Source organism: Gymnodraco acuticeps, unplaced genomic scaffold, assembly GCF_902827175.1.
Source record: "Gymnodraco acuticeps unplaced genomic scaffold, fGymAcu1.1, whole genome shotgun sequence".
Taxonomy (NCBI): Eukaryota; Metazoa; Chordata; class Actinopteri; order Perciformes; family Bathydraconidae; genus Gymnodraco; species Gymnodraco acuticeps.
The window spans coordinates 169,246-178,009 of record NW_022992170.1 but is presented as its reverse complement, the minus strand read 5'-3'; the positions used below and the strand labels follow the sequence as shown (position 1 = coordinate 178,009).

Here is an 8,764-nt window from a genome sequence, read left to right as displayed (position 1 = left end):
TAAAACATTATTGCAGAACAAGTGTGTTATTTATGAAAGAGGTGTGTTTGTGTTTAGGGGCTGTTGATATAATTATTTTTTAATTGTAATCAGATTATGAATGAACAGTATGAAGTTCATCAACATTGAAATATATGTTATCAAAATAATATTGAACTGTTACAAAACGTAGTGCAACTGTAGAAGCTTGCTCTGTTGTCTCACTGAATGAATAACTTTTACCACGTTTTTTACAGACAATATTGAGAGATAAATAGTAGTAGTTCTCACTATGTGTTAAATATCTTTGCCTTCAATACATTAAATTAGAAAGCTGACAAAGTCATATTGCTTGTTAACATCTAAATGTAACCTTTTGCATTGAAAAAACCTCAACTTCACTGATGTGTAGGTGATCTAGTATTTAGTATTGTTTAATGGAATGTATATCAGTGTATTCAAGTCAATACTTCATTCATTTAAACCAATATCTTTCTTGATTCTTTGTACAGTATGAAAAAAGAGTCTTTGTACCTGAGCTGAAGTTCACTGCTGTGAGGAGTCCAGTTCTGTCTCTCACTCTCTGGTCCAGCCTGTCTGCATCACCTGGACACCTTAAACAAACAGATATATATATATATGTAAAGTACCATGTGTACAAACAATATAACTGATTCTCTTCTGTTGAACATGTTGGATTGTGTATTGTCCGAGTCAGGGTCCTTTTTATTTTACTGTAACTGGAAATTGTGTTACCAATGCTTACTGTTTATTTGATATCAATTTGTAATACAATTAATAAAAACAACAAGGTTTGGGTTCGTTCTTCAGATGACTGTGACGTTAACGTGTAAGCTCAATAATGAACTCCAGCTCAACCAACCATATTGTAATATCTAAGTAATCATCTTGAAATATGACAATAATTGTAATATACACACATCTTATTGTGAGGCTGATTTCCCATACACTACTTCGACGTTAGCTAAATAGAAAATAGCATGGATAATTTACAAAGGCTTTAAAAACACAGCAGGAGCCCAAGACAATTATAAAACTTGTCATTATTTCAGTGCAGTTCAATTGGTTTTATTTTCAGAAACGGTTATCAACCGTTAGTGCCAAAGCAGTAGGCTATACAATATATTAATTACTGCTGTAGACTACAACCACTACTTGTTTAGCTAGCATAAACTCAACAAAGCTAGCGTTAGCTGGCTGACTGACGTTATTTTGCCGCTAAACTGCACGATATAAAACGGTGGTCTTCAAAGCGGATTTAATCCTCAATCACAATAATAATATTCAAAGTAATACTGGGCAAGTAATGGGCAAAATGTACCGTTGATTGATGCGCCATGTCAGCGGACTGGTAGCGACACAAACCGTTAGCCCCGCAGTCTCCAGTCACCCGAGCCTCGTCGTTCTGATAGCTCCGCCCCTTCGCTCCAACCCCCCTCCCTCCCCCCACATCTACAGGTGAAAATTACTTTTGCGACACATTTATCACAAGAAGTGTAGCAAAAGTCAAGACCGCAGATTCGTCGATTTATACTGCCACAGAGCAGATTCGTCAAGTTGTAATGACTGATTTGAGAGGTTGTAATAAATAAAGTTGCAGTTGTAATGGAAAATATATTTTAAAAATATGTATCTTTCTGCAAGTGAACATTTCATAACTAAGTTCATTTTTTTTATACAAGCTACACAACTTTTTTTTTTCTTCTGTGACTTCAAATTTGGTTCACAGTTACGTGGATATTTTTTACAAGTGTAAATTTGGTTCACAGTTACGTGGATATTTTATACAAGTGTACATTTGGTTCACAGTTACGTGGATATTTTATACAAGTGTAAATGTATGTACACAAACTCAGATTTTTTTTCTACAAGTGCTCACATCAGGTTTTCACGCTCTAGCATTTTGCACCATATCTACCTTCATACTAACAGATCAAGGCAGGGAATTTTGCAATAAGGTACTACTTTGAAGAATTATGACTCCCCATTATGTAACTGTGCTGTGCTAACAAACTTATTTCCTGTTTGTCTCAATGTTCACTTGAAGGTCAACTATAACCTTTGTGAGAAGCTGGCCATCAAAAGAAGCCTGTGCTCGCCGTACACCCACAGACAAATGGTTTGGTGGAAAAACGAAATGGCACAATACAAAGGTATATTTGTTCATAGAATAACAAACATTACTGTTCCTATATTAACTAATCAGAATTGATAGCTAAAAATACAACAAAAGTCAATAAATCAGCTGCTTTATCATATATTAGAAACCAATTTCTGTTTTACCTTCTTGTGTTTGTACTTTACCTGAATTTAGGTCCCTGAACAAACTGGTGGAGGGTGAGCCCAAACGGTGGGACCAACTCCTCCAAGGGACGATGTTTGGTCTGAGAACGAAAACCCAGCTGACCACCAGGTTCAGCCCTTATTTTCTGATGTTTGGGAGGGAGGCGAGGTACCCGTCAGAGGTGCCCAAGGAGTATGAAGTAAGATCTGATAATGTCCTCATCCTTTTTAATTATTCATAGTATTTCAAACATCTATGTTTTCTCAACATTCTAACGCTTTTCTGTGGCAGATAACGGAAGAGAAAGTCAGCAGCTTGGTGCAAATGGAGGAAGTCTTCGAGGGACTCAAAAAACAGGAGGCAGTTTTCGCGGAGGTGAAAGGTAACATAGCAAAAAGCCAGGATAAGATCTGCAAGAAGAAAGAAGGTGGGCAAGTGGACAATTTTCAAGTGGGGGATTTCGTTTTAAAATGCAACAAAAGGTCGGAACAGAGGGAAGGAGGAAAGCTAGAAGCAGACATGTTGGGACCATTCAGGATCCTAAACATTGAGGGGAAGGTAGCGGACCTTGCTACAAAAAAAGGAAAGAAGACAATGAGAGTGAACATTGATCATTTGAAACACTATGTCCAGCCAGAGGAGAGGATCCCTGCTAAATTACAAAAAGTGTTGGATCCTTCTCCTCTGGCTGCTCCACTGCCCTCCACACCCACACCCACCTCCACCTCCACACGAGGAGCATCCTCTGATGTAGAGACTTGTAAGTAAACTGAAACAAAGTACACCTTAAAGTATGCATTTCATTCATAACTAACATGCATTTTTTTATAGTAATCCGAGACATATGGGCAGGGAGGAGACAAGAGACACTGTGGGCCAAGTATGGCCCATACAAAATATACAGTCAAAATCTGTTGGTCTTGGCCCCGGGAGAGGAGTTGGAGGGAGAGGTAAGCGTACTGTATATGAAAAATGTAAGTAGGCAAACTGATCATTCTGAAAATGGGTTCAAAAGATACTGGTGTATTCATAGATTGTGAATGGGTTGGGGCCAAAGCTGGGGTCTTCATTGTGGACTCCTACCTAATGACTTCCCTCTGGAAGGGAACCCACAAGGGAAGCTTAAGAAAGGTGAGTAGAGTACTAGAAATAAGTGTATATATGAACATATGTATGTACTGCGGAAGTTTATGAAGAGAATTATGCAGAAGATGTGATGCAGCATATTTTTGGTATATTCATTTTAATCTCACCAATATATAAGAGGTGTATTGCATCATGTTATCCCTAAATATATGTGTGGGTATATACATTCCTGTGTATTAATAGTTGAAGGAACAAAATACATTTTTCCTCTTAAATATAGAGAGGTTTTTTATAGATTCCTGAAACAATGTTCCCTTTTTCTTTAAAGTAGATTAGCGCAATAGTCTTTTTCTTTCACTTTTACCCTTTTCATCAAAAGGGTGCTTTAGGCTATTTTTGAGGGGTAAAATGCAGAATTACTTGTGAGTTCTGTTTTGAGTGAAAAGATTACCCTTTTGAGTGTTTTTCTTGGTTAACCATTAGATATAGTGGCTAAATTCGTTCTAAGTTAATTATGCGCATCCTGCAGGCCTTGATAATTTAGTCACACAGTTAAGAGAGACAATGGTCCTTTTAGACTAAGGGTGAGCTTACTTCGGGTGAATAAAAGTTCAGAGATGATTGGGGGGGGTATGAAGACAGTTAGGCTTGTTGGTGAGCTAGTTCTGAGGATGTCATGGGATAATGACTGTTATATTCCCAACAAGTATGGCTTTCATAAAGAAACACATGACTTGGGTGATAAGATGTGTTTTGTTGTAAAATGGGCCCGTTTGGTTTTCTGCTGGCCAGCGCTGGGTCACTGTGACAAAGCATATTTTGCGTCTGCCAATGAGGGGACCTGAAAAGATGACCAGCTGACCTCACCCCTTCCTTCTGTCTTCTGGTATATGTTCTGTCGATTCCTGAGTTCGGCCTCTCTTCACATGCTGTCAGGACAGAAGGATCTCCGCAGCAAGTGAACAGGGCAGAAGTGGGCCGGCTACTTCTTAAAACATTACAATATGATTTTAGTATATTGTATTATATGGTGTTGTAATGTATTATAGTGCATTGCATTATTACCTTTGATAATTAAAACAGATTGTTTAAACTGGTATCTGGGTGTTCTCTGTCTGATTTCCTTCCTGTTATGATTTTAAGCAGGACTCGTCAAAACGACACGCGGAGCCGAGTGGGGTTGTAAAAACCTCAAAACTCCAACAAAGTGGTGACCCAGACGTTTATGAGTGGGCGTTCAGAGGGAGTCACATCAGCAGCCAGCGGACGAAGCTGTCCAGGGGTGACACCTCGAAATACTTTCTGACAACTAAAAACAGAGCTCTATACAAAATATCAGGTAAGCACGGATACCCGTTACACTCAAAATCTGTGATTTGGCTATATTCAAATTTTTTAGAGTTGTCAGGAATATTTCTCAGTGTCTAGTCTTCACGCTAAAGATAATGCAATGCATATGTTAGCATAGGTAGGTAACTAACTAAGAATAATAAGATTAATAAAGCAACGGTTAGGAACCTCGTGGATTTTTCAGAATCGCACGACTAACTCGTTAGCTCCATGTGAAGCGATGAGGACTGTAAGAAGAAGGTGAAAGGCCCCGTGCGTTGTTTTCAGAACTCGATACGGCTAACTCGTCGGGGGAGTTCAGTGGTTTCTAATGATTCCATCCAGAACTAAATTGAATAATGCTTTCCAGTCTCATAGGAGCTGCAGTTGCATTATAAGTGAATCCAAGGGGAGATACGCAAATTTCAAATAACCATTTTGAAAGGACCGGAATCTCGTTCTCTTGTTCTGTGGGGTTAAATCTATCTGGCCAAACGTGACGATAAAGAGATTATGTTATCTGTTGAAATAAACATCGCACCATAAAGCTGGATAGACTGTACGGGGAATAATTGTCTGTGAATAATTACTAATAGATAAGGGAGAAAAGTCAGATAAAGAAATGCGTGGTCACCAGGGGTTAAAGAAAGCCCCCCTTTTTCTTCACAGCTTTCCTCTAATTGCTGAAGCAGCAGCCCGAAGTGTGACTGCTTGTGCTTCTTCTCAAAATGCCTCAAAAATGGCTGCTGAGCGTTGAATTTAAAACAAGGAGTGAATAATCAACGACTGGTCTGAAGTTGGAGTGAATAACATTGAAAATTAATAGATCAATGTGTCGTAGATATTTAAATAAATAAGAAACTATAATTTGTCGTTTTTAGCATAGTTTTTGTGGGATGCAGTTACGTCACATTGTGGTTTTCATGAGAAGTTTTGAGAACTGATTGTTACTATTGCATTGCATTGTGAATGTTGTGCTATTTGTCATTAGGTAGTTTTTGTAATATCATTAGTAGACATTAATTGTGTTTATGAAGAAAGAGTAAGTAAACAGGAGGGATCTGTTCATGTTTAAACATGACAGAGGTGCTGCACGAGGCTAAAAGCCATCTCACACTGTTGGCTAAACACAGAGAGGTGATTGATGAGAGATGCTTGTGCAGGAGCAGCTGCAGGGCACAGAGAGAGAGAGAGAGACAGGAGAAGTAGATGTTTTGGAATAGTTCAGAGAGAGTAAAACTTATATAAAGTTAACTACTAGTCTGAAGAATGTTATATTGTTTTGTGAGTAAACATGAAGTAAAAATATAAGAACAACATGCTTATCTAGGTTGACAGAAAGCTGCTATTAACCAGTTTCAGCAGCTACTGTCCTATCTGTGTTCCAAAGAGAACATACGTTGCATTTACAATTCATATTAAGAAAGTTCACAATTGATACCATTAAAGGCCGTTTTGGATTAATAGGGCGTGTCTGTCATAAACATTTGTGCTCGGATGGAATAAAGTGTTGAGATGTTCTCAAGAGTGGGAGTTTTCACAACGCTTTTTAGTTTGTATTGAAACAATTAAGTGGTAAGGACAGAAAAACTGTTCCGTGATGATTTCTTTAGGTTTTAGCTTTAGTAATGGAGATTACATTTTGTGAGGAAACTTTTCCACCAATAATAACTGTTCAAAATATATATTCATTAACTGTAATCAATTACTGTAACGATTACTTGTTTTTCAAATATAGCGCTAAATACAGTTAGTTTTGTGTTCTGTTACAAATCTAACCTGCTTGTAACACAACTTAGATAAACAATTTGAAAAATAATGGAATAAGCAAGTGGTTAAGGAGGGTTTCCTGTTTGGCTCATTTGATTTAGAACTGAAGTAAGGAAGAATAGTGTTTTATGAGAACTGTCATTTCTCATGGTTTTTAAAGATAAATCATCAGTTTGTTTGGACTTTGATGTAGAAATAGGATCATGGTGGAGAAGGAAGACCTTTTTTGATTTCAAATTAAAAAAAATTTTTTAAAGATGAAGTTTATTTTATTTTTTTCTGACTAGAATTTTAGAAGCAGGACTTCAACTAGACAAGATATTTTACGATGTGGTTTTACTACTTTTAATGGAGTAAATAATCTGGGTAGACTACTGCCATTGGTTTGTTTTAACATTCACATGTTTCAGCATTCCTGACCATATGGACACTCAGCCGTTTTATTTTGTAACCCTTTGGGGGAGAGATTTAAATTGAGTTTTTCTCCAGTGGCTGATTTGCTGTGATTATAGCAGCACTGGATAGTTGTGCGTCACCTTTGGGTTGTACTCTGAATCAGTGTGTTGGTGAAGAGTTGCTCACTACAGAAACAGAAGAACTGTGCAAAGAACGCATCTCTGAGGAGGGTTTGACATTTTGCTTGGGCCTTGTTGCCGAGGCAACAGTGGTGTGAAGAGGAACTGCAGTTTTTGGGGATTCCTGCTGTGCAGAGGACAACGTGTGTCTGCTGATTGTACCACATTGATCCAGAGGTTCCTTCCCCCTCAGGACATCCCAGAGCAAAACAAGAGTTTCATTGATCCAATTCACTACAGCTGCAGAAGACAACGCATCACTGACTGTTCACATTATGACCGGGCTTGTCTCAGATCGTTCAGACTCTGAAGAAATGATGCGATGATTTTACAGCATAACTGTGCAAGAGTTTTCCAGAGGGTGGTGTACAACAATAGGTTTAGTGTTTAAGAAGGGAGGCTGATTGTTTAAACGATGGTCTGGAATTCTGAAAAGATTAAAGTTTAATATCCTTGTTTAGCAAACAACACATCTGATTATTAGGTCACACCTAATAATCTTGACATATAAACTAACTATGAGTAAAAAGATGAATGGATTTCATATCCTAGAGAGGGTTAGTTATGTTGCGAATACTTCACAAGGTATTTGCTAATGTATTTTGAAGAACAAATAACAAGGACACAAGTCCAATTTTGTTTTGTTTTTAGGTTAAGTTGTCCATTACCAAAACTGTTCACCTTATGTCTAGATTTGGACTTTGATGGTAAGGGAGTATTTAGGCTTATTTTTATACATCTGACATTTTCAAATATGTTGGCTATTCACTATGTTGGTTAAGAACTTTTCTGAAGATTGAATATTTGTTCCATTTCTAAATATTCCTATTTAAAAAGTAATTTTAGAGTAAAGAAGACTGATGCTGTAATTGGACATAATGTGACGCCTTCAATCACCCATTGTAATGGTGCATATTATTGACGACCAATAGGAAGGAGGGGTCACTCGACCCACCCTGCAGTGGTTTTTAAAATCTTATGCAGCTTCAGAGGAAGCGCACGGCACCAGATTATGAGTTTGGAAGACTAGCGTCACCACCTCCTAATGGACATTAATTTAGTTAGTAATTAACTGACATTTAGAGATGTTAAAGAGTAAAAACATACCTACCATAAGTGATAATTCCTAAATTTAGCTACAAACCATTGATGAAATGACTTCTGTTTTTAGAATCCTTGATAAAGGAAGGAGTGATTGTTACATATTCGGACACCCAAGGTTCCACGCACTGTTAAAGAGGTTAACATTGTTTTTTAAGTGGAACGGATTTGAAGATAGATGAATATGAGTTATGAAATACATAGCAGAGCTTTACAGATCCTAGTAATGGTTTGACTCAAGATGATAATTATGTGCACAAGTTTCTGAAATAGATCTATTAGACATTTGAATATAGATTAGGTGTTGATAAACTGCAGTAGTAGTACAATAAGGAAGTGACATTTTTTGGCTAAACACTTTTCGGGGAATGTGGGAAGCAGCTGTCTCAATGAAAAGTTAGAGATATCTTGAACATTATAGTTGTAATTGTGAATTAATAAATGATGGCGCTCCATATATACATATTTGTGTAGACAAAGGATACTGGCCTATGCTGAAATGTCAAAGTCTCTGCAGAGCACGACACATGGCCAAAAAAGACTGAGACCAACTGACCTTTGACCCTGACCGACAGTGTAACTTGACAAGGCACTGTGAATGACTGACTCTGGGGTGGAC

General features: G+C 37.7%; 1 long non-coding RNA gene across 1 annotated transcript; it reads left to right on the top strand.

The window, feature by feature from the left end:
- The first annotated feature begins 2,063 nt into the window (after positions 1–2,063).
- On the top strand, positions 2,064–3,506 carry LOC117538729. The gene is made up of 5 exons (XR_004567903.1): positions 2,064–2,153; positions 2,315–2,483; positions 2,576–3,044; positions 3,116–3,234; positions 3,318–3,506. It is a non-coding gene; the product is annotated as an uncharacterized LOC117538729 (long non-coding RNA).
- Positions 3,507–8,764: the final 5,258 nt, after the last annotated feature.